Source organism: Engystomops pustulosus, chromosome 4 (assembly GCF_040894005.1).
Source record: "Engystomops pustulosus chromosome 4, aEngPut4.maternal, whole genome shotgun sequence".
NCBI classification, from domain to species: domain Eukaryota; kingdom Metazoa; phylum Chordata; class Amphibia; order Anura; family Leptodactylidae; genus Engystomops; species Engystomops pustulosus.
Window position 1 is genome coordinate 140,136,354 of NC_092414.1, and position 27,235 is coordinate 140,163,588.

Consider the following 27,235-nt stretch of genomic DNA (forward strand, 5'->3'; position numbering starts at 1 on the left):
TCCGCCTTGACATTCTTCTCAGCAGGGCGGAATTGGATCAGGAAATTGAAGCGAGAAAAGAAATGGGACCAGCGAGCTTGTCGTCGGTTGAGGCGCTGAACAGTTTGGAAGTACAGGAGATTCTTGTGGTCCGTATATACACAGACTGGATGACGAGCTGCCTCCAAAAGATAGCGACACTCTTCCAAGGCAAATTTAATAACGAGAAGTTCACAATCGCCAATGGAGTAATTCCTCTCGGCAGCAGAGAAGGTTTTAGAGAAAAACCCACAAGTGAGTGTTCGCCCTTGGGGCCCTTTCTGGGCGAGAACAGCTCCAGCACCTATAGAGGAAGCATCCACCTCTAGTAGGAATGGTTCTCAGGTTCAGGCCGTGTAAGGACAGGGGCAGAAGCAAAGGCAGATTTAAGCTTGGAAAATGCTTCATCGGCCGCCGGAGGCCAGAGTTTAGGATCAGCGTTCTTTTTAGTTAAGGCAACAATGGGAGACACGAGAGAGGAAAAATGTGGTATAAACTGCCGGTAGCAGTTGGCGAAACCCAGGAATCTCTGTATGGCATGAAGTCCTACTGGGCAAGGCCACTGAAGTACCGTAGATAACTTGGCTGGATCCATCTGTAGGCCCTCACCGAAGATGATGTATTCAAGAAACGGAAGACTCTTCCGATGGAACTGGCACTTCTCCAGTTTAACATAGCGACAATTGGCCCTTATGCCCTGCCCTTAGAACTTGTTGTACATGGACTTGATGGGACTTTAGCTCAGAAGAAAACACTAAAATATTTGTACCGGTCACACAGACGGCAGAAGGTACTTGGGAGTACCTGGGAGAAAAGTCTCTATGGAAAGAGTCCAGAGGAAGGAATCTGTGGACCCGTGGACCCTATGGACCACTGCGGGAGATGGAGAAAGTACTAGCCGCAACCCGGGACCTGAGTCTGAGTGGCACCCTGGTCTTCACCAGAGCCCGCCACAAAGCGGGATGGTCTTGCTGTGGCAGGGTGCCATCAGGTTGTTCCAGGGATGACAGGGATATAGGACACAGCCTGGCATGACAGCAGGAAAGCGGCTTGTAAGATGAGCTGGAACTCATGGCAGGCAAGCAGGCAGTAGCTGGCACAGGACCCAGGCGGGCAGGAACAGAGAGGTACTTGGAGGAGAGTTGGTGGCTTGGAGGAGTCTGGGAACGCTGGAAGACAGGAGCCACCAGGAGCATCTGGGAATGCTGGAGACAGGAAACATGTAGGCGTCTGGAATCGCTGGAGGAACACAGGGAAATACGGAGGCGTCTGGAAACACTGGAAGACAGGAGCATCTGACGGGCTTTCCTCTTCAGCGGAAACCGCTGTGGGAAGCGAGGTGTGGAAATCTTGGAAGTTCCACGAAGAATGCTGAAACAATGCTGAAGATCTGGAAGCGAGTGAAGGGAGGTGCCCAATTACAAGGGCGAGGCCGGATTAGCAGAACCAATCCAGAGGACGCTGGAACTTTAAGTCCGGATGAGCCGGCGCCTGCATGCCCTAGCAGCCTAGTAGGAGAATCCGACGTGCGGCCTTGATGGGACGAGGCAGCATCAGGAGCCAGGAGAGGTAAGTCCGGGCGCAGTTTGCACAGTCCAAAGGGCATGACCAGGTATTCGGTCAAAAATCTCTGTGATCAAGGGAAGCTGGTAGCGTTTTTGCACCGTAATTTTATTGAGGCCGTGGTAGTCGATACACGGACCAAGGGAGCCATCCTTCTTAGCCATGAAGAAGAATCCAGCGACGGCAGGAGAAGAGGATTTGTGGATAAACCCCTTCTGCAGATTCTTCTCAATCTAGATCGACATAGCCACAGTCTCGGGCACGGAGAGAGGATAAACCCGACCAATTGGAGGAGACGTGCCTGGTAGCAGGTCTATAGAACAGTCGTAGGGACCATGCGGAGACAGAGTCTCAGCTTCTTTCTCTGAGAAGACATCAGCAAGGTCCATATAAACAGCAGGAACACCCACCAACGGCTTGGAAAACTCAGAAGAAGACCTGGCGGACACTGGTCGGGGAGCCTCGAGGCAGCGAGACTGGCACTCAGAACCCCAGCAAAGAACCTCCCCGGTCTACCAGTTGAGGACAGGTTTGTGTTGCTGCAACCACAGTAGTCCCAATAGAATGGAGGATGTGGAGCAGGGAAGCACATAGAAAAACAGTCTCTCTTTATGCAAGGCACCAACTTGTAGGCACAGTGGTTCGGTGCGATACTGGACTGGGTCACAGAGGATCTCCCCACTGACTGACGAGATGACCAGGGATTTCTCCAGACGAACCACTGGGAAGTCTCCAACAGAAGAGTTCCCATGATGCAGGTTCAACAGTGCAGTCTCAGCAGAAGACGGCTGGGCAGGTCCTCAAAGACATCCCGTACTTCACCAAGGAACACGGTAAGAGTAGCCATGACTGGATCGTTCCTATCCCAGAGGGGAGTAGCCCATGCCAGGGCTTTCCCAGAAAGAAGGCTCATCACGAAAGCCACCTTAGCCCGTTCTGTGGCAAACTGTGAAGGTATCAATTCAATATGTAGAGAGCACTGAGTAATGAAGCCCCTGCATAACTTGGCCTCGCCGTCATAATTGGAGGGCATGGATAGACACAGCCTGGGCTCAGCAGTAAATGATGCAGCCATAGAAACCGGAGTTACTGCAGGTACTGGACGCAGGTGCTGGGTAGCCAGCAATTGCTGCAAGGAGGCGGTGACTTGTACAAATTGCTGTCCTTGCGGGGCAATCAGTTGTGACTGCTGGACCACAAAGGTGGTAAGGTCAGCCATTTCAGGTAGCGGAACCTCAGTGGGATCCATGACCGGATCTTACTGTCAGGATTCAGGATGAGTGAATACTCTGGACCACAGCGAGAGGTCTAGCCAACATCTGGGACCTAAGTCTAGGTGGCAGCTGGTCTTCACCAGAGCCCGCCGCAAAACAGGATTGTCTTGCTACGGAGGGGTACCACCAGGTCGTTCCACAGGTGGCAGCCGAGGTTGAGGTACCTTAGCGGAAGATAGTGTCGTAGTCAGGTCCAGGCACAGGGTCAGGGCAGGTGGCAGAGATGCAACGTCAAGTCCAATCCAGGTTCAGCAACGGGAGTTCCAGCAGATGGGGACGGGAACACAGACACACAGGAACGCAGGACACGGGTTCACACAGGAACGAAGGAGACATAAGAATGAAGGAGACGCAGGAATGCAGGTGTATCACTGGGAAGCTTTTTCTAATGCAAAAAGCACAAAGATCCAGCAGGGAATACAGGAAGTGACCGGCTTTTATAAAATTCCTGGAAATGGGCAGCACAAATTAGCGCTGTGCTGGCTATAAGTGGCGGGTACACGCCCGCCGTGCTGCGGGATGCTGAGTGGGAGCTGGGGACCAGAGTGAGGCACGGGTGTTCCCGCGTCGTGGGTGACGGGGACACCCATAACAGTGTGGTCTGTGGATCGGAGAGGAGAGTGGCGGGTCTGGAGGTAACAGCCTAAAGTCTGGTTCACCCTTTTGGCTTGGCCATTCGACTGAGGGTGGTAGGCAGAAGAAAAGTCATGGTTGATTTGCAGCTGGTAACACAAGGAACATCAGAACACAAACTGGACACCTCGGTCGGACACGATATGTAGCGGAAGACCATGCAGCCAGAAGATATGTTTGAAGAACAAACTGGAAAGACGTGGAGAAGACGGAAAACCTGGAAGGGGAACAAAATAGGACATCTTGGAAAACCGGTCTTTGTTGCGGGCACAGGAGGAGCAGGATCCTACACACTCCCAAACATCCTTGACCAGGTCTGGCCACCAGTAGTAGCTGGAGATGAGGGCCATGGAACGTTGCACCCCAGTGACCCCATCCACACGAGGAGAATGTCCCCAAGACAGAATCCTCTTCTGGTGAGCTGGTCTAACATAAGTCTTTGCAGGAGGTAGCTGCCTTAGATCCACCGGAGCTGCATCAGCAATATGGTCAGGAGAAATGATGTGCCGAGGAGCTGGTTCTTCTTCAACAACATACGAAGCACAGGACAGGGCATCAGCCTTGACATTTTTGTCTGCTGGACGGAAATGAATCAGCAGGTTAAAGCAAGAGAAAAACAACGACCAACCAGCTTGCCTAGGATTCAGGCGCTGGGTTGTCTGCAGGCACAGTAAGTTCTTGTGGTCTGTGTACACACAAACGGGATGGAGAGCTCCTTCAAGGTAGATACCGCCATTCTTCCAGAGCAAGTTTGATGGCTAACAGTTCTCTGTCACCAATCGAATAATTTCTCTCTGCGGGAGAAAAAGTGTTTGAAAAGAAGCCGCATGTGAGAGTTTGGCCCTTAGGCCCTTTCTGGGTGAGCACCACTCCAGCTCCCACCTCAAGGTGAAAGGTTTTGTTTGTGTCAGGCCTAGTGAGCAAGGGACATGAGGCAAAAGCGGACTTTAAACTGGAGAAGGCCTCTTCAGCTGCAGGAGGCCAAGCATGTGGATTGGCACCCTTCTTGGTGAAAACCAAGATGGGAGACACCAGAATGCGGAAATGCAGAATAAATTGCCAATCCTAGTTCGCAAAACCCAGGAACCTCTGTAGACCTTCTGGGCGTGGCCACTGTAGAACTGCAGACAGTTTCTAAGAATCCATCTGGAGACCACTGTCGGAAATTATGTAGCCGAGGAATGGAAGGCTGCGTTGGTGAAACTGACATTTTTCCAGCTTGGCATAGAGACAGTTGGCAAGGAGTCAGTCAAGAACTTGATGTATGTGTGCCTGGTAGGATTCAAGGTCTGGAGAATACATCAAGATGTCATCTAGGTAGACCATGACACACGTATAGAGAAGGTCCCGGAAAATTTACAAAAAAAAAAACTCCTTAAAAACAGCAGGGGCATTACACAGTCCAAAAGGCATCACCAAATATACAAAGTGACCATCACAGGTGTTAAACGCTGTCTTCCACTCGTCACCTTTGCGGACCCGGATGAAATTTTAAGCACCACGGAGATACAACTTGGAGAATACCCTGGAACCATGCAGGCGATCAAACAAATCTATAATCAACGGCAGAGGGTAGCCGTTTTTCACCGAGACCTTGTTCAGCCCGGGATGAAGGAGCCGTCTTTTTTGGTGACAAAGAAGAACCCTGCCCTAGCAGGAGAGGAGGACTTGCGTATAAAACCCCTTTGCAGGTTCTCCTTGATGTACTCGGACATGTCAGCTGTCTCAGGAACAGAAAGAGGATAAACACGGCCTCTGGGAGGAGAGGTCCACAGGGCATTGATAGGGACAATGCAGTTGCAAAGTCTCTGCTTATTTGTTGGAGAAAAAACAGGACAGGTCCCGATGAGGTGCTTGGGACTGGCAGAGTACAAGCAGAGGTTTTCTAGACAACGTCTGGGATGTTCCCTAGCCGTGAGTTGGGCTCTGTCGACCTGCATTGGCTCCACTGCAGACTGTGTGGCCGGAGTCTGGAACAGCTTTTGGAAAACTGGAGCCAAGCGAGGCAGACGTGGAAGCCGGACTTGTGGTTGCTCATGACGCAAGTTATCAGCTCACTCCATGAACTGCACATCTATCCGAGTGGCCAGGGCGATGAAACCACTCAGTGTAGCCGGCAGGTCACGGGCGGCCTGTGCGTCTTTGACCCGTGCAAGACAGTTCCTTTTTGAAGGTTGCTGATAAGGCCGCATCGGTCCAGGAGAGCTCGGAAGTCAGGGTGCGGAACTTGACAGCATATTCACCCACAGATGAGTCTCCTTGGTGCAGGTTCAGCAGCGACATCTCAGCTGAGGAGGCTCATGCAGGTTCTTCAAACATGGAGCGGAATTCAGCCAGAAAGGTAGTATGGGTAGCCGTGACTGGATCATTTCTGTCCAATAGAGGGGTAGCCCAGGCCAGGGCTTTCCGGTAAAGGAGGCTGAGGATGGATTGCACCTTGGAGCGTTTGGTGACAAATTGAGATGGCATCAGCTCAATATGCAACGAGCACTGTGTAATGAAGGTTTGGGGTCGCCATCATATAGGCATAGAAAGTCTGAGTCCAAGTTCTGCTGCCGGAGTGACTGGAGAAGTCGCAGGAGTAGAAGCAGGAACTGCTGCAGGAGTAGTCACAGGAGCCTGAAGCTGGTAGTTAAGCATCTGTTGAAGTGCGGCGGCAACTTGGCATAGTAGGTATCCTTGAAAAGCAATCTGTTCGGAAAGATCAGCCAGTAACCGATGTGTTTCATTGGCGGGGTCCATGGTCAGATCTTACTGTCAGGGTTCTGGGTCTGTGGACCCTCTGGACCACCGTGGGAGATGGTACTCGCCAACACCTGGGACCGGAGTCTAAGTGGCCCCTGGTCTTCACCCCTCCAAGACCAAAGCGGGATGGTCTTCCAGGTCGTTCCACACGTGCGACTAGCCCGTGGTGGCAGCCAAGGTAGTAATGCAGGACACAGTCCGAGCCCGGGGGGTGATAACAGGAGAACAGCTGGAAGGAACAATGGAACTCACGGCAGGAACACAGGAGCAGGCACACGGAACAGGAACGCAGGAACAGACTGGAACACGGGAACAGGAACACAGGAGCAGGATCACGGGAACACAGGAGCAGGAACTGGAACGCAGGAACACAGGAATGGAACACTGGAACGCAGGAGAGCTTTCACTCCACAGGGAATGGCATAAAGAGACCCAGCAGGGAATGATGGGAGCCGCCGGATTATATAGCAGACCCGGAAGTGGCCAGCGCCAATCACCTGTGCGCTGGCCCTTTAAATCTCTGAGTGTCAGCGTGCGCGCCCTAGGGAGCGGGGACGCGCACGGCAGAACGTGGAGAGGTAAGTTTGGGCTGTGGGGAGTCGCAAGACAGAGAGGAGCACGGTTGTTCCCGCAATCCAAGACATGGATCGCTGGGGCAACTGTGACAGCAGCAAATATGATAGGCAAAGTTGTTCTACATCCCAAGGGCTATTGATTGTGGAAAACAAAAACACTTTACAGTTACTCTTTAAGCCTGTATGCCAAGAGATTAAACGCATGCAAAAAACAAGATATAAACCCCGCCTTAGAGCTAATTACATGTATTATTGACAAAATTTGAAAATGACAATTTTTACAAAATGTGAAGATCTTAAAATATAAGTAAGGTTCCTAGAAGCTGTGTAAAATAGTTCCACTAGCAAAGTGTTAATTTATAGAAGTTATATAATATAAAGGTCTTTTAAAACTCATTCAATTTAAATTGGTAAAAAAAAATATTCTAAAATGTATTTTCCAAAATAAACACACCAATAATAGCTACAGTATATCTTATGCCATGCTATGTGCCAGCAATGTTCACAAAAAATCAATGAATAAATGAAGCATTTAACATCAATAATATATATAAAGCAATGAATCATTAGAACTAAAGTGGCCAACCTTATTCATGGGTCTATTATAGTGCACAAGATTTGAAGTGATCATTTTTGCTACCCTGAAACAAAAATTTAACACCAGATTTACTGGAGTTGCTGGAATACATAATAGTCACAGTCCCCAGTGGGGACAATAATATTTATTAATTTTCAGAGATTTAAACATAATGAAAAAGAAACATTACGAACATAACATAATTTCAATTATCGCAACATATAGTAATAAATGTTCCAACACAAAACACTGAAATATAGAGAAGAAAAAGAGAAGAAAATAAAATGATCCAGAAAAGAGAGGTAGGACAAAGCAGGGCCATGATTGCTCATAGTATTTAGGACCCCAAAATGACTGAATAAGAGATTGGGGCACATTTAGAGATTGGGGACCGGTGCCTCGTTTTCATACCTTTTATCTATATAAACAACTTTGTTTGTAATGAATTTTATGCCTGACGAAGGTCCGGATACCGGACCGCAACGCGTAGCATTTAAATAAACCAGCATTGGACCAGCAACACTGTCCTTGGATATTGATTCCGCGTTGAAGGCCACTTCATCCTGCTGCAGTGCTTGGGGCTCAGAATCTATTGCTGAATTCATACCACTACCGATCAGTCTACCCCTGGGCGGATCCAGGTAGAAAGGAGAACGGCGCCAGGAATCCTTTATTTTATTCTACATGCACATGTGTTTGTGCTACAAGGTGAGCACTTTAAAACTGTTCTTTTAGACCTTTTGCAAGCAGCTTTTACAATATCACACGCGATAGCGACTACATTCGATCGCGTGCGACACAATTGCCTACTTCTAAACGTGATCCCCGAAAAGATCGGGAAACCCGACAGAAATGTGGCCGCGGGACCCTAAATAAGCCCCATTATGTTTGCTTTCCTCAGCTTTTAAAAACATGTTAAACGATATATAGTCTTTAAATTTCCCAGACCCTCAGGTTTGAAAAGCCAGTATTGGCTATACGAGGTCACGTGACTTGATTTGCTATTTATGTAATGCCGCACAAACCAGATGCCAGCAGCCATAAGTAAGGATGTTATAATCGGAAACGTGTAGGCTTCATACAGTGTTTGTCTGCTCTGCATGTTTCCTAGCACAATGTTTTTTTTAACCAAATGAAATAAAGGATCACATTGAATTTTTAATTCTTGTGTAGTGAATGGTTTTTGAAGCTGGAAGATGCCAATTGTTTTTTTTGTACTCCACAGACGGAGACTTTCTTGTTCCTGATACCCACAGTTGGATGAATTCCGGCGTCAAAGATACAGATGAAAAGTAAAAAACAGAAGACAAGATCAAAATACTGTATATACTCGAGTATAAGCCGACCCGAGTATAAGCCGAGACCCCTAATTTAACCACAAAAAAATGGGAAAACCTATTGACTAGAGTATAAGCCGAGGGTGTACTATACAGCCAGCTAGCCCCCTGTACTATACAACCAGCCAGCCCCTGTAGTATACAGCCTGTCCCAAGTAGTATACAATCAGCCTGCCCCCATGAAGTATACAGCCTGCCCCCATGTATTATACAGCCTGCCCCAAGAAGTATACAGCCTGCCCCCATGTATTATACAGCCTGCCCCAAAAAGTATACAGCCTGCCCTCAGTATGCCTAGCGAATAATAAAAAAATAAACTTAATACTCACCCTCTGACGATACTCACCTTTTATGCTTAGTGGCGGCTCACGGTCCTCGGCGGCGGCTCACGGTCCTCGGTGGCTCCTGATTCTCTGCGGCGGCTTCTCTCTTCTATCTTCACTTGCCGCCAGTCGCCTCCATGCGACCTGCCGCGGGCGCACAGCGCGATGCGGCGGTGTCGCCGCTGATGACGTCATCAGCGGCGACACCGCTACATCATATTGTGCGCCCGCCGGCAGATCGCATAGACGCGACTGCCGGCAAGTGAAGATAGAAGAGAGAAGCATTTTTTGTGCTGAAAAACTCGGCTTATACACGAGTATATACGGTACCAGGAATATAGATAAGAGAGCTTCCTTCTCACAGGGTATGGAGAAGAAAAAGATAAACTGTAACCGGTAGATACCAAACTGAGGGCAGGATATTTATGTGCAGCCACAAGCCTTGTCCAGGTGATTGGAGCAGAGCTCTGTCAGTCATTGCAGGTTAACGATTGCTGGTCTAGAGCTGCAGCAGAGGTAGGTGTGGTGCAATCAATCAACAGCCCAGCAATTAAAGCCATAATCACACAAACAAAGCAACATACAGAGATAGTCAGTGTCTCCTCAGACTCACAGTACGGACTGAGGAAGACACTAACACAAATGTAATATTACACCCCCTCCTATGTAGGGTCACGTGACCCTTATTAGTACCACAAGGTCTGGAAGGATTCTGGCAATGGTCTAACCTGAGGAGACGCAAAACATGTGTCAAATTCCGGGGTAGTGGACCCACTGAACCACCGCAAGAAATGACGTAAGCAGACACCTGGGAGCCGAGTCTAAATGGCACCCAATTTTAACCAGAGCCCGCTAATCACTCAAGGAGCTGCTTACTAAAGTAGGTAGATTCTGCCTGAGCAGGAAAGTATATGTGAATTGTCATCCAATTGTATTCCCCTATGTAAGCTGAAGTGTGATTGGTGAGTTAGCCACCACCTGACCAGGTTAACAAAACCCCTGGACAGGGAGGGGCTAGGTCTCTTACCAGCTCTTACCACAAGAGCACCTCCCTTGGAACCTAGCTCTCTTGCAGCGCACACCTTCCAGAGCACACTGAGTGAAGAGAGACAGTGTGCAACATCAGCGCTGACACACAGCAAAACCCAGGACTCATAGCTGCAGCATCCACAGATTCAACATAGCTACATCCCAGCCTGCATCTACTAACAGGCTGGTGAACCATTCCTGAGGACCACTCTCCGTGACCACTCCTGTAATCCGGGATCTCCAGTAATCCGGAATTTGTTACAAAATCGTTTAGTTCATTGCCTGCAGTTGTTCCAATAAAGAACCGTGAGTTATTTCGCACAACGTTGCCTCCGTCTGTTCCCTGGATACGGCTGTACCACCAAGGGCTCCCCATCCATTACCCAGGGACATATATTACAGACACTAAGGGCCACTCCGGTATTCTGGGCCCCGGCTGCCTCCAGGCCCCAAGAAAAGGCTAGGCCCTGGTGGGGGATGTTGCACTAGCTTTATGGGTATGTTCCGATAAAGCTAGCGATTTAACATTGATATTACTGGGGTAGGGCTAGTAAGCAGACTTTAGTAAGCAGCTCCTTGAGTGATTATTTCAGGTGACAGGTCTCCTTTGAGTAGTCAATTGAAGGGAATAAAATCTCATTGTTTTATTTACAACACGGCTATATCTGACCTTATTTTTAAGGGTAAATCAATGCCCAATAAATATTTGTTTTCACTCACCTGATTAGGATTGAATTTGTACAGAAGCACAAGATTAATGAAGCAAGACTGTATTATTTACACTGCAGAACAATTTTGCTTACATTTATGTTTACACTGCAGCCTGATTTTCATTTTACTGCCAAATGGGATTTTCTTACTATGACAATTACTGTAGTTAGATTTTGACTTTGCTCTCACTGTTGAAGGGGTATTCCCACAAAGACAAGATTCTCAGGATAACAGAATCTCTAATTCATTGTTATTAACAATATTTCCTTATATTTCAAAAATGAGACAAAGGCTACAATATGATTGCCATACGTTTACTAGTAGTTAAGCTTCCCACTTATTAGCACTCTAGTCGCATGCCTATATATAATAACTATATCTTATATCCTCTTTTTTTTGCATAGTAGTAAAAGTGAAGTTTTTGAAACAAAAATCAAACAGGAGTGATGTGAAGGCCTGCTTACTCTGTTCAAGGCTCCCTCGCATGACTACTTCTTAGTCTCTGTCTCATCATGTTGTGTGGACGATTTCTGAGCTCTTGATCCTATTAAGACAGAATAGTTTTTATCTTAGTACATAAAGTATTTATCTTGGTACATAAGGTCTATTAGGGTTGAGCGCTATTGCTGGGGGGCTGACCTATTCCCTAGAACAAATGCAGTTTGCAGCTCATTGATTCCTGCAAACTGAGCTTTGTTCTTCGGGAGGAAGCCACCCAGCACCAGCTAGGGGGTAGATTACCACACATCTGGTAGTGGCTCTCATAAAATCAAGTCTTTCGCACGCTGAAGGTCTTCAGTAATGTTTAACAAATGTGCGTTTGGATGACATTCTAGCTGCTATTCTTCTTCTTGTCTGGGCATTCACATACAGTTTCATTAATCTGCCATATATAAACATTTTAGTAATATGGTCCCTTAGAAACAAGACTGACTTCCTGGATACGGCCACCTCTGCTGGAGGGATTGCACAGGGAAACAAAAAGTTTCTGAATATTAAATGTCCGTGAGTTACTGCATGTCCCGCAGCCGTCCTGTGGTAATGATCGCTGAATCCAGGAGGTCAGGCAGGGCTCAATAGTGCATGTCTGGCCACTGCTGCATAAATGTGAGGTGGCCGTATCTGAGGAAGCCATCTCGTTTCTAAGGGACAACATGGCTACATTTATAAGAAATTACCGTATATTCCGGCGTATAAGACGACCTGATGTATAAGACGACCCCCCTACTTTCCTGTTTAAAATATAGAGTTTAAGATATATTCGCCGTATAAGACTACCCCTTTTCCAACGCATACAAAACACCGGTAAAAATTAAAAAATAAACAGATTTGAATTTAACATGGTCCTTTTTTTAATTTAAATTCTTATGACATGCAGGTATATAGCAGGAAAACTGTCGCTCATAAACATAAGGCATACAACAACAACATTACCATCGTCCATTTTACTGTAAATGTTACCATACTGTACCTTAAATTTTTATTTTATTAAATATTCCATGCCATGTACTCAGAAGCGGGGAAAAAATTCCAAATGCAATGAAAATGGTGAAAAAACGCATTTGCGCCATTTTCTTGTGGGCTTGGATATTACGTCTTTCACTGAGCACCCCAAATGACATGTCTACTTTATTCCTTGGGTCGGTACGATTAAGGGGGTACCAAATTTGTATAGGTTTTATGATGTTTTCATACATTTACAAAAATGAAAACCTCCTGTACAAAAATTATTTTTTTGATTTTGCCAACTTCTGGCGCTAATAACTTTTTTATACTTTGGTGTACGGAGCTGTGGGTGGTGTCATTTTTTGCGAAATTTGATAATATTTTCAATGATTTTTAGGACTGTACGACCTTTTGATCACTTTTTATAGATTTTTTTATATTTTTCAAAATGGCAAAAAAGTGCCATTTTCGACCTTGGGCACTATTTTCCGTTACGGGATTAAACTCGGAAAAACCGTTATCATATTTTGATAGATCGGGCATTTTCAGACACCTCGATACCTGATATGTTTATGATTTTTACTGTTTATTTATATTTATGTCAGTTCTAGGGAAAGGGGGGTGATTTGAAATTTTAGGGTTTTTTATTATAATTTTTTTTTTTAAACTTTTTTTATTTTTATTTATACTATTTTTCAGACTCCCTAGGGTACATTAACCCTAGGTTGTCTGATCGATCCTACCATATACTGCCATACTACAGTATGGCAGTATATGGGGATTTTCCTCATTCATTACAATGTGCACATTGTAATGAAGGGATTAAAACGAAATAGCCTCGGGTCTTCGGAAGACCCGAGGCTACCATGGAGACGGATCGCCGCCCCCGATGACGTCACGGGGAGCGGAGATCCCAGGTAAGATGGCGGCGCCCATGCGCCACTATCTTTTTGAGGCTGCCGGCAGCTTTGCCGGCAGCCAACGCTGTGAAAACACCCGCGATCGATGCTAGCACCGCATGGTGTGCCGAGCGCTTACCTCCGTGCGCCGAAGCAGCTTCGGCTATAAAGTTTAAAAATTGTTTTAAACCGTAATATAGCGGTTTAAAACACTAACAAAAGTAAGCTCCGGCTGGTGCTCGGTATTTCCTTCTAACACCTACCACTTCAAGTGGTAGGTTTCCTTTAAGGGTTGTTTTAGCTCTAGGTATCTCCTCATGCACAATTCTGGTTCTACTGTGTCCTGCACTTACTCAATTTCTACCAGACTCTGGTCTATGTGTGAAGTTTTCATCATTCCTTTGAGGATCAAGTGAAAACCGCAAGGTGTTTGTGCTAACCATGGTTGTCACAAACGCTAATGCTTATGCCAGTCACAGGTGCTCCTGCGACCCATGTTCCAGGTCGCAGGCGCACCTGTGCCCCTCTCTGTGATACCCGTTCCTCCCGGTTTCACTCACCAATCTACTCTCCTGCTCGAGTCCCAGCTTCCCAGTGCGCGCGCAGCTGTCATGGCAACCAATGACTTCACACGGGACAGATATCAGGCATACAAGTTGGTGGCGCCCAAGTAAAGCATTTTTAACACGGCACCTATGAGTACCAACCGTGGCAGTTATCAGCAGGTGTCGGCTGTGTTATAGGGCTCCAACTGTGAGCTCTCTCCATGCTGACCTTACTACCGTACGAGGTAAAGTAGTAAGGAAGAGGTTAAACTACTCCAGGTTAAACTACCGTATATTTCCGAATATGAGCCGAGGTCCCTAATTATACCACCCAAAATTGGGAAAACCTATTGACTTGAGTATAAGCCGAGGGTGGGAAATGCATTGTTGCAACCTCCCAGTATATAGCCAGCCAGCGCACTGTAGTATATATATAGCCAGCCAGCCCCTGTAGTATATAGCATGCGAGCCCTGTAGTATATAGCCTGCAAGCTCCTTTAGTATACAGCCCGCCAGCCCCTGTAGTATACAGCCCGCCAGCCCCTGTAGTATACAGCCCGCCAGCCCCTGTAGTATACAGCCTGCTAGCCCCTGCAGTATATAGCCAGACAGCCCCCAGTAGTATATAGCCTGCCAGCCCCCAGTAGTATACAGCCCGCCAGCCCCTGTAGTATACAGCCCGCCAGCCCCTGTAGTATACAGCCTGCTAGCCCCTGCAGTATATAGCCAGACAGCCCCCAGTAGTATAAAGCCTGCCAGCCCCTGTAGTATACAGCCGCCAGCCCCTGTAGTATACAGCCCGCCAGCCCCTGTAGTATACAGCCTGCTAGCCCCTGCAGTATATAGCCAGACAGCCCCCAGTAGTATATAGCCTGCCAGCCCCCAGTAGTATACAGCCAGCCCCTGTAGTATACAGCCTGCCAGACCCCTGTAGTATACAGCCTGCCAGCCCCCTGTAGTACACAGCTTGCCAGCCCCCTGTAGTACACAGCCTGCCAGCTCCCTGTAGTATATAACCAGCCAGCCCCTGTAGTAAAAAAAAAAAAAGAACACTGTACTCACCTTTCCGACATCCCCCGTAGGTTCTCTTTTGTGTCTGCTGATCCAGTGCTGCCTTGGGATCGCCTTCGGGTTCTTCCGTTCCTCTTCAGGTCTTCACGTTCAGCCGGGACACTCAAAATGACGTCAGACGCTTGCCGACATCATTGTTTGTGAGCCGCCGGCTACGCGAGGGTACACGAAGAGGAGCGGAACTGCCCGAAGAGGAGCCAAAGAACCTGAAGAGGACCCAAGGCAGCACTGGAGCATCGGACACAGAAGAGGACCTACGGGGGAAGTCGGAAAGGTGGGTACAGCGTTACTTTTTTTTAGACTCGGGTATAAGTCGAGTATATACGGTACTCCTCGGAACTGTGGTCAGTCCCTGAAAACCAACCATGGTTTTCTGGAGGAGACTTTAGGACCTGTTCCCATACAATGTAATTTAACCCCTTAACGTCTTGCAAACATCTGGAAGCAGGAGAAATACAAAGACAAATTAGGGGGAAACCAAGATCACTGATATAAGACGAACTCTGGTGAAATGCTGAAAAAAAAATTGCGCAAATGCCTTAACATGCTTAAAAAGTCACTAAAATACACCCAAAATAGGTGCATCAGGCTAAGACAAATGACCCCCTTTATCGGAACTGCACAGTGAAAACTATTAACCAAAAACTGCTAGAAAATGGTGCAACTATTTTTGTAATTTTCTCACACTTCCAAGTACATGGCACAGAATATAAAATAGCACCACTAGCACAATTTGTCCTACAGATAATAAGCTCTCATATGGCTAAGCGATATGAAAAGAATCAGGCTAATACCGCACTGCTCAGTGATACACAACGTTTTATTCTCAAATCTGATGGGCAACGTGTTTCTGTGCGCAGCGTCCACGCAGGCTCACGATCCCTTTCTTATCTCATATTTCATATACTGATTCCTCAGGATTTATTCCAAACAACCTTTGATTTATCTGGGACAAACCATTTAAACAGAGAACAGGTGATTGTTCTATCGGACCTGACAAAGGAGGCAGTCCCGCTTCCAAAACGCGCTGTCCATCAGATTTGAGACTAAAACGTTGTGTATCATTGAAAAGCGCGGTATTAGGCTACATTCACACACATGTATGGGGGATGTATATACGGCCGACGTATGTACGGCCTATATACGTCCCTCATACACTTCTATGGGCCCAAACGTGCGGCATCATACCGCTCCGTAGCCCGGGAAAAGATAGGACATGTCCTATCCTTTCCTGTGATACGGCGCTGTGCGCTGTATATTCCTATGGAGAGGGGCGGGGGTGAGCAGCGCTCATCCCCTGATCCTCTCCGCAGCGCCGATGTATGCCCGCCGTACTACGGTACGGCGGGCATACATCGTGTGAATGTAGCCTTAGCCTGATTTTTTCCTTTACATATCTCATTGTCTCCATCGGTCACTTATCCTAGTACCGATAAGCTATCTTCATTTATAGATAATACGAGCCCACCTCAGATGTCTCCCCGCTGGAACTCCGGATTTTTGCCTGCACATCATTTACAATTTATTCCTGCCGTCCTGCATGTTTTTTGGAACAAGGATTACCTTTATGTTGTTCATCTACTTGTAATTATGGGGGCCCTAGCCAGAGGTTATGAAGTTATTATTGTATTAGTGTCCCGACAGGGGAGGGAGTAATGTTAAAGGGTGCCCCGTTAATTCTGAGGGGTATACCCGGTATATTGCTCCTCTTTGAGCAATGGTTACCCTGGGAAGGGTTAACCCTTGTTCAATAAGCCCCGGGCCACAGCTTTATTACAGCACATTCTATCCTCGTAAAATGGCTGTACCCCCGTGAAACATTTTTATCTATATTTATTTTCCTTTTCCTTAGTTCTATTGATCAATCTACAAAAAGGCATAACAAGCCTATTAGAATACATAGCAGCACTTAGGTGTGCACTTACCAATACAGCGGCGGTAGGTGCAATTGTTTGTTATCCTGTTACCATGACACAGATCACGGAAGCTGGACCCCCAATGCGCATAGGGTCCTGGAGAGTGTGTGTTCAACTGTGCGTGTCACAGCGTTTGCTGTATGGATTTTACAAATCAAGCAGGTTATTCATGGATCGGAGAATGCGGCAGTCCGGGGAGACACCTGAGGTCCCTACACTGAGGCTTGGTCAGTACATTGGAGCACTTTATGCTCTTTTTTACACAACCTGCACTTGCAATGCATGTACCCTTACATATACGGGAGAGGGACATGCAAATTGCCATAATTTTAATCTATTTTCACCTGATATATTATTGTATGCATACCAGTATTATTGTTGATTTTTAGCATGAATTATGTATATTTTTACCACGAATATGTAAATTTGGTGGGAGGGGAATTGTTGGTCATGTGACCATCTGAATGTGTATTTATATCCACCATGTTCACTTCAAAAACGGCTTGAAAAAGGCTCTCTTGAGCCGAAACGTTGCTGTAATTACTCATTATGGAATAAAATAGAACCACGTTTTTTCACATATCTGGAGTGCTGCCCATTTTTTGGATATTTTATCCTAGTACCGGATATCAAGTGTCCTGCAGCAGCTCTATTGTATGTTTCACCATACTGCTACCGTGTTTCCCCGAAAATAGGACATGTCCGAAAATAAGACCTACTGCCATTTTTAGTAGGTTTGCAAATATAAGGCCTCCCCCGAAAGTAAGACGTAGTGGCAGTCAGATACCGATCCGCCCCCCCCCCCCCCCTCCTGTCTGGTACCTTTTATTGGAGTAGCCGCCTCTGAAGTGCCCCGCGCAGGAGATGTTCGGGCAGCTGCCGCATCTCCCATAAAGTTCGCCGATGTCTGTGTGCCTACTACTGTAAGGGGGAGCGGACACTGTCGGCGGCTGTTGCGGGCAGACGCTGTGTTGGAGCAGCTCCCGTTACAGAGTGACGCTGCATGGGGTAAAAGCACTGCCGGCAGTCCTCCGTGTCAATGATCTGTGCAGCAGCTCCAGCCACCAAGTTCAGCATGCAGTGGGAGGTGACAAAATACATCTGTGCTGCTGCGGCACCACAGATACAGTAACAGATTTATCGCTAATAAATGTTAATTTTTGTTCATGGAAAAATAAGACACCCCTGAAAATAAGACCTAGTGCCTCTTTAGGAGCAAAAATTAATATAAGACACTGGGGCTTATTTAGTAAGGGTTTTTAGTGGGGTTTCCCGAATATTTCTGTTTTGCGCTGAATTGCCCTGGGATTTGGCGCACGCGATCGGATTGTGGCGCATCGCCGCCGGCTTGCATGTGGCAGAAATCGGGGGCGGGCCGTCGGACAACCCGACGGATTTTGACAAACCGTGGAATTTAAAAAAGGATTTGTGTCGCAAGATCAGCACTTACATACACCAGGAAGAAGCAGGTGAACTCTGGCGGACCTCGATGCAGCAGCGACACATGCAGGAACTCAGGCGCACGATGTTATTGAATCGCGCCGGCCCCGAATCCTCGTCGCACAACGCACCGCGGGTAAGTAAATCTACCCCAATTTTCGGGGAAACGCAGTATTACCAATTGTCTAGTCGACCAACGCTAATATGTCCAGCCATTTATATTGTCATACTGCTTGCCAGGGGCGTCGCTAGGTCAAAAGATCCGGGGCTCGTGCCCCGGATCTTTTGGCCAATGCCCCGAATCTCCTCGGGTCAGCAGATCATCTGCCCCGCTGCCCGGGAGATTCCTTCCCTCTCGTTCTCATCACGATCTGTGTCCTCAGATCGTGATGAGAACGAGTGCAGGCGCTGCTTTCCCCTGCAAGGACCTTACCTCCGGGAGTTCCAGAGGCTGAAAGACCTGTGATGATGTCATGATCACATGACCTGCAGGGGAAAGCAGCGCACAGAAAGAGAGAGAGAGCTGCATCTGTGAGGTGAGAAACATGATAGGGACTAGGGAAGGGGGAGAACATTGTGAGGCACATTATTTACTGGGGGGCTGTGTGAGGCACATTATTTCCTGGGGGGCTGTGTGTGAGGCACATTATTTCCTGGGGGGCTGTGTGTGAGGCACATTATTTCCTGGGGAGCTGTGTGAGGCACATTATTTCCTGGGGGGCTGTGTGAGGCACATTATTTACTGGGGGGCTGTGTGAGGCACATTATTTCCTGGGGGGCTGTGTGAGGCACATTACTTACTGGGGGGCTGTGTGTGAGGCACATTATTTCCTGGGGGGCTGTGTGAGGCACATTATTTACTGGGGGGCTGTGTGTGAGGCACATTATTTACTGGGGGTCTGTGTGAGGCACATTATTTCCTGGGGGGCTGTGTGTGAGGCACATTATTTCCTGGGGGGACTGTGTGAGGCACATTATTTCCTGGGGGGCTGTGTGAGGCACATTATTTCCTGGGAAGCTGTGTGAGGACATTACTTACAGGGGGGCTGTGTGGGGCACATTTATTACTGGGGGCTGTGTGTGAGGCACATTATTTCCTGGGGGGCTGTGTGAGGCACATTACTTACTGGGGGGCTGTGTGAGGCACATTACTTACTGGAGGACTGTGTGAGGCACATTACTTACTGGGGGACTGTGTGAGGCACATTACTTACTGGGGGACTGTGTGAGGCACATTACTTACTGGGGGACTGTGTGAGGCACATTACTTACTGGGGGGCTGTGTGGGGACATTACGGGGGGCTGTGTGAGGACATTACTTACAGGGGGGCTGTGTGTGAGGCACATTACTTACAGGGGGGCTGTGTGAGGCACATTATTTATTGGGGGGCTGTGTGAGGCACATTATTTATTGGGGGCTGTGTGAGGCACATTATTTATTGGGGGGCTGTGTGAGGCACATTATTTCCTGGGGGACTGTGTGAGGCACATTATTTACTGGGGGGACTGTGTGAGGCACATTATTTACTGGGGGGGCTGTGTGAGGCACATTATTTCCTGGGGGACTGTGTGAGGCACATTATTTCCTGGGGAGCTGTGTGAGGCACATTATTTCCTGGGGGGCTGTGTGAGGCACATTATTTCCTGGGGGGCTGTGTGGGCACATTATTTCCTGGGGGGCTGTGTGGGCACATTATTTACTGGGGGGGCTGTGTGAGGCACATTATTTCATGGGGGGCTGTGTGTGAGGCACATTATTTACTGGGGGGCTGTGTGTGAGGCACATTATTTCCTGGGGGGCTGTGTGAGGCACATTATTTACTGGGGGGACTGTGTGAGGCACATTATTTACTGGGGGGCTGTGTGTGAGGCACATTACTTACTGGGGGGCTGTGTGAGGCACATTACTTACTGGGGGGCTGTGTGAGGCACATTACTTACTGGGGGGCTGTGTGTGAGGCACATTACTTACTGGGGAGCTGTGTGTGAGGCATATTACTTACTGGGGGGCTGTGTGTGAGGCACATTACTTACTGGGGGGGCTGTGTGAGGCACATTACTTACTGGGGGACTGTGTGAGGCACATTATTTATTGGGGGGCTGTGTGAGGCACATTATTTACTGGGGGGCTGTGTGGGCACATTACTGGGGGGCTGTGTGAGGCACATTACTTACTGGGGGGCTGTGTGAGGCACATTACTTACTGGGGGGCTGTGTGGGGCACATTACTTACTGGGGGGCTGTGTGGGGCACATTACTTACTGGGGGGCTGTGTGGGGCACATTACTTACTGGGAAGCTGTGTGAGGCACATTACTTACTGGGGGGCTGTGTGAAGCACATTACTTACTGGGGGGCTGTGTGAGGCACATTACTTACTGGGGGGCTGTGTGTGAGGCACATTACTTACTGGGGGGACTGTGTGAGGCACATTACTTACTGGGGGGACTGTGCGAGGCACATTACTTACTGGGGGGCTGTGTGTGAGGCACATTACTTACTGGGGGGCTGTGTGAGGCACATTACTTACTGGGGGGCTGTGTGAGGCACATTACTTACTGGGGGGCTGTGTGAGGCACATTACTTACTGGGGGGCTGTGTGGGGACATTACTTACAGGGGGGCTGTGTGAGGCACATTACTTACTGGGGGGCTGTGAGGCATATTACTTACTGGGGGGTAACTGTGTGTGAGGCACATTACTTACTGGGAGGCTGTGTGAGGCACATTATTTACTGGGGGACTGTGTGAGGCACATTACTTACTGGGAAGCTGTGTGAGGACATTACTTACAGGGGGGCTGTGTGGGGCACATTTATTACTGGGGGCTGTGTGTGAGGCACATTACTTAGTGGGGGCTGTGTGAGGCACATTACTTAGTGGGGGGCTGTGTGAGGCACATTACTTACTGGGGGGACTGTGTGAGGCACATTACTTACTGGGGGGACTGTGTGAGGCACATTACTTACTGGGGGGCTGTGTGGGGACATTACTTACAGGGGGGCTGTGTGTGAGGCACATTACTTACAGGGGGACTGTGTGGGCACATTATTTACTGGGGGGCTGTGTGAGGCACATTATTTACTGGGGGGCTGTGTGAGGCACATTACTTACTGGGGGCTGTGTGAGGCACATTACTTACTGGGGGGCTGTGTGAGGCACATTACTTACTGGGGGGCTGTGTGAGGCACATTACTTATGGGGGGGGCTGTGTGAGGCACATTACTTACTGGGGGGCTGTGTGGGGACATTACGGGGGGCTGTGTGAGGACATTACTTACAGGGGGGCTGTGTGTGAGGCACATTACTTACAGGGGGGCTGTGTGGGCACATTACTTACTGGGGGGGTTTGTGTGGGGGACATTTCTTGGAGCGTGTTCACACATGGCACTAGGACAGGCCTTGGTTTGATCACATATATTTTCCAGTAATAAACATGTGATGGGTAACACGCACCTGATTTTGTTTAAATGCAAGACAAAGGTGTGAGCGCAGCCTTTCAGTATGTGGGGAGATTGTTAGGGGCGGCAGCAGGATAACACTGCCAGGGAAAAAAGATGGAGGGACAATGAGGAACATAAGATGTGGTGATGGGGATTTCTCCTTTGTTCTCTGTAGCTGTATATACCAGAAGTAACCTTGTTATTGGCACAGCCACATGTGAGGGGGTCATGTACAGAAGGGGGCAGTACTGAAAGTGCAATACACATGCATTGGGGCCCGTGCCCCGGATCTTTTACCACCCTAGCAACGCCCCTGCTGCTTGCACTGTGTAATTTGTTCTTTTACACTTGTATGGCTATGTAAATAGGAAAATAATGTATATGGATTTTGGAGAGAAAATGCAAAACCTAAAAAAAAAAACCTGGTCCTGAAACGGTTAGAGGCCCTTCCCCATTTCGCTGCACATTTAGCTGATCTTTGGCTCAGCACAGATAGGTCCCATCCTATAAAGCTAACGGCATGAGGGGTTTTGTAACTGCAGCAGAAAACGCAGTAGTAACTGCAGTGTGTGTATTATATTGTATAACTATATCGCTGTGGTAGTGCTATCCAGGAAAGCCGTGTATACAGGGCAATAATGTGTATTTTCCAGTTTATAAGTATACCGTTATGGTAGTGCAGTGTATATTCCAGTATATATTATAGCATACAAGTATATGGCTGTGGTAGTGCAGTGTATATTACAGCATATAGGTATAAAGCTGTGGTAATGCAGTGTATATTACAGCATATAAGTATAAAGCAGTGGTAATGCAGTGTATATTACAGCATATAAGTATAAAGCAGTGGTAATGCAGTGTATATTACAGCATATAAGTATAAAGCTGTGGTAGTGCAGTGTATATTACAGCATATAAGTATAAAGCTGTGGTAGTGCAGTGTATATTACAGCATATAATTATACAGCTGTGGTAGTGCAGTGTATATTACAGCATATACTGTAAGTATATGGCTGTGGTAGTGCAGTGTATATTATAGCATACAAGTATATGGCTGCGGTAGTGCAGTGTATATTACAGCATATAAGTATAAAGCTGTGGTAATGCAGTGTATATTATAGCATATAAGTATAAAGCTGTGTTAATGCAGTGTATATTATAGTATATAAGTATACCGCTGTGGTAGTGCAGTGTATATTCCAGCTTATAAGTATAATGCTGTGGTAGTGCAGTGTATATTACTGCATATAAGTATATGGCTGTGGTAGTGCAGGGTATATTGCAGCATATAAATATACCGTTGTGGTACTGCAGTGTATATTCCAGCTTATAAGTATAATGCTGTGGTAGTGCAGTGTATATTACAGCATATAAGTATAAAGCTGTTGTAGTGCAGGGTATATTACAGCATATAAGTATAAAGCTGTTGTAGTGCAGGGTATATTACAGCATACAAGTATATGGCTGTGGTATATTGCAGAAAATAAGTATATGGCTGTGGTAATGCAGTGTATATTTCAGCATATAAGTATATGACTGTGGTAGTGCAGGGTATATTACAGCATATAAGTATACTGCTGTGGTAATGCAGTGTATATTACAGCATATAAGTATATGGCTGTGGTATATTACAACGTGTAACGACACAGCTGAGGTAATGTTGGGTCCTGTAATAATATCGCAGACTCTGCTCCCTGACTAGGCGGTCAGTCACACTGTGCACGGTTATGTAACGCAGCGCTGCGGCCTGTGTGGTGCTGGGGCCGCCCTCCCTTTCCTGGGTGTGCTCCTGTGTCTCCTCCCTTTCCTTTCTTCTGACAAGTGGAACCGTTGCGGCTCAGACTCAGCGGCCTGGACCTCGGTGACTCCGTCTCCTGTCAGCATCCCCGGGCTGGCATCCGCCATGTCACACGCAGGCTGAGGCGTCTCCTCCGGCTACAGCGCGGCCACCCCAGGCCTGTCACACATCTGTATCGCTCGGCTGCCGGTAACGGTGCACATCTGCAGGTATCAGGGTGTGTGCTGAGGGGTGGGGGAGACATGACGGTACCGGGGGCTGGGGGACATTGCTCTTCACTACCGGTTCCATGCTATACTAGAGCTATGTAAACAACTACCCATGTCACTCATCATACATCTGGGGCCCCGCACATATGGGTGCTCTCATCATACATCTGGGGGACCCAGTATCTTGCCAGTGTGTAATAGAGATTGTCTCCTCCCTGGGGACATTACCCAAACATATACATATGAGATGCCGCACATACTGCTACCATACATCATACAAGGCGTATCAGTATGTTATATGGTGTGATGGTCGCACCCGTATGTATGGGCCGCACTTGTATGTATGGGCCGCACTTGTATCAGCGCTGTGACATCTGTCATTGCCTTGTTCTTCTTAGCTGGTGGTGATCGGTATCACTGGTGCTGGGGGACTGCTTTGTCTCTATTTGTTCCTGTCATTTCCCATGGAAAAATGTAGTATTTACAATGAAAAGGGTGTTTGGATATCCAATGTCCCCGAAAACCTAGTGAATGTAGCTCCATTAGGTAATCGGTCCTAGTACCACTCTTCAACTGGCATTCGGTATGGGATATAGCTTGTCCCTGGATACCCAAGTTATAGTATTGAGTGGGATCATTTAGATGACACCACACAGTGATCAGTTAGTGTTGGTATATTCATTGTATGCTCTCTTCTATTATGGAAATGTAGTTTATTGTTTAGGCTTACCGGGCTACACCCCAAATTTGGCCACTAAACAGGTCACATGGCTAAAGATCACATTGTATCAGTGATTTCTTTGCCAATAGAAATGAATGTGATTGTAATGTGACTTACACATTGCCGCATTTGTGGATTTCATACATAATGGATCTTTGCTGGCATTGTGTCACGTTCTCTTCCAGTAGTTGCATTGAATACTCTGATACCCTGCAATCTTTTCCTGAGTTGTCACAACCTTACTGGCTGGAGCACTGTTTGCTTGGGACAAGGAATGGATTGTACAAGTCATGCAATGTTACCTGCAGATATTACTGATACATGCAGGTGTGAAATATGTAAAGGGTGACCCCCAAATGTGTGAGAGGTATAAATTCTGCTAGGGTAGAAAACAATAAGGACACCTAGTTATTTTTCACATAGGATTTTATAATTACAATAGAAACTGCTGGATGTTGGGAAAATGGGAAGAAAAGAATCTTTTTCGGTATAGGTTTGTGGTATGCTACATTTGCGTATTAAAATGTAAGATTTGTGTTTCATGAAAGCCTGTGACACAGAAAGTGCAGTATCTGCAGTCAGCATGTTATAGAGCAGGAGGATAAATGACAAATTACACTAAATAATTTCCCGCAAAACCATATATAATATAAATATATCAGTCTGCTCCATTCTCTATTATACCTTAACATGTCACAAGGTATTCATGTATAGGGTGCGGCCTTATGTAATGGAAATCTACCATCAAAGTCAAGTATGATAAACCAGGGGCACTGTGACTGTGATAATCTTATATTTGTTATTCATGGGGACTTTTCTTCTTAAATAAACGTTTAAAATCATGCTAAGTGTTATGAATGTTATGATCTGTAATATGGGATGTATTGCACATAGCAATGTTTCTAGGGAATAATCACAGTACCTTATAACCTCTGATGAAGCATACTATTTTTTTTTAATGAAAAAATGTCTTGAAACACAGAGCACAAATAATACCAAATATCAGTAGGACCCAACAGATGCTTATTGATGCCATTTCGGGTCGTTGAAGATTGCAGGAAGGCATAGTACAACTGTATGAATGATGCCCAATGCTGCATACCCACTGGAATTTTATCTTGTTCAGGCTTGGTACAAACCAACGGTTTTGGCAAGTCAAAACTGTGTGCTGGTCAGATCCCATAGATTGAACATAGTGCAGTGGACAGAAATATGATGCAAGGACTCCCTCTCTGCCCGAAAAACTGCATAGCAAGCACTGTAACAGCTGTTATAGTGTCAGCGATTCTGTTCAGCTTGCAGACAGGGAGTCCTTGCATCATATTTCTGACCAGCACCCAGTTTTGTGGGCACTTTCATGCGCTAATAATAAATGATGCTTTTATTTCAACTTGATTTATCTTCAGAAATAACATGTTAGTTGTTGTATAGCTTTGTTTTTGGCTGTAATACTGTTATGAATTTATGAGGAATGAGGTGTCGGTGCAGTTACCATTGCATAACTGCAGTTTTTTCCATGTATATGCATGTGGGGATATGGAAAGAACAATTTTACTTCCTTCTCCAGACCTTTGCTATCAAGGAACTGTTGGTAGTTGCCACAAGTGCTAAATTGTTGCCCAGGTTGATTGGCCAAGTCTTATTGAATGTGTAGGTGGAATTTCACCCATAACAGAGGGAAGCATGCAACCCTATTAGAAATTACCATAAAACCAGACCATTATATTATGTCAGGGAGATCATGGGTGCACACAACTCCTTGCCCTTTTTATTCATATTTTACTGTAATTGACCTATTTTATTGATATCAAGCTTATGAGGGAAAGGGTTTATCCAAATGTATGACACATTGTATGTATAAGTGAACTGCCCATATTGTACATCTGGTGCAGGCATAGAAATCACAGATGCTATAGTGGGGATATGCATCACTTTTCTCTCTTCTTTGTTCTGCAAGATGCAAACGACTGTACCCTGATTTACTAAAGATAGTACCGAGCCCAGAGATAACGGTAATAGTCCTCATGCAAATCTCTTAACCAGCGCTAGATATTATTGTCTTATGACTGTTGTTGTTTAGTGTGGATGGGTGTTTGGTATATAACATTGCCCATGCTGTCTCTTTTGGATGCTGCTGGAAAGCACAGAGCAGATCAATGAGAACGTTCCTGTTTGGAGCATCTGTGTCCTGTCATTACTGGTCTGTGACCTGCTCTACCATATCTTGTATTGTAGCTGCTCTCTGCTCGATCACTCACTAAACATGCCTGATGCAAAGTAAAAATAAGTTGTCTGGATGATGAAATGCCTTGCGTTTGGCTTGTGACCAAGTTTACAAGGTGACATGCCTCATGATTCAGGCTCCCCATGAAAACAGGTTTAGTATCTGTAGCTATAAATTGTACATGAAACTGTAGCATTTCAGTCATTATGTTCAATGTGCAATAATAAAAAGAGAAAGACAAATGAATCTACAGCTCCTATCAGTGTGGAAACATTCTGCGTTCTGTCCCAGTGATAACCAGTATCTATCTTTTTCATTGATTAGCAAGTTACTGTAGTACATATCAGTCTGCTTATGCGCTCTTTGCCTTGCCTTACCCTTAGGGATATTTACCTTGCGTTTTGAAACACATTACATCAGTTGAGATTTGTCTAAATATGTTGTTGTTAACATTTACGTTTACAAAATTTCAAAACAAAACTGTTATCATGATTTAAAGACATGTGTTAACAAAGGTAATGTATACAGTAATGTCATGTTAACCATTGTAAACGCAAATGTTAACAGCAATTGAATTAGGTAAAACTCCTCTTCTCAGCTGTTGTATTGCAGTTTAAGGGAAACCACAGATTCACAATGTGTTAAGGGTCTAGACTTACATGTAAACCATTTCGGGGTCATTGTCCTTCTTAACCTGTTAGAGGCTGCAAAAGACTTTTCTTTGAGGATTTTCCTATATT

The 27,235-nt window shown here is 46.6% G+C and overlaps 1 protein-coding gene across 6 annotated transcripts in view; it reads left to right on the forward strand.

The window, feature by feature from the left end:
* Positions 1 to 23,323: 23,323 nt before the first annotated feature.
* The window catches only part of HERC1 (HECT and RLD domain containing E3 ubiquitin protein ligase family member 1), an 88,821-nt gene continuing 84,909 nt past the window's right edge, over positions 23,324 to 27,235 (forward strand). For all 6 annotated transcript variants that reach the window (XM_072147744.1, XM_072147745.1, XM_072147747.1 and 3 more), the window contains exon 1: positions 23,324 to 23,550. The gene's annotated coding sequence lies outside the window, so the exon portion shown is untranslated. The remainder of the gene's footprint in view (positions 23,551 to 27,235) is intronic.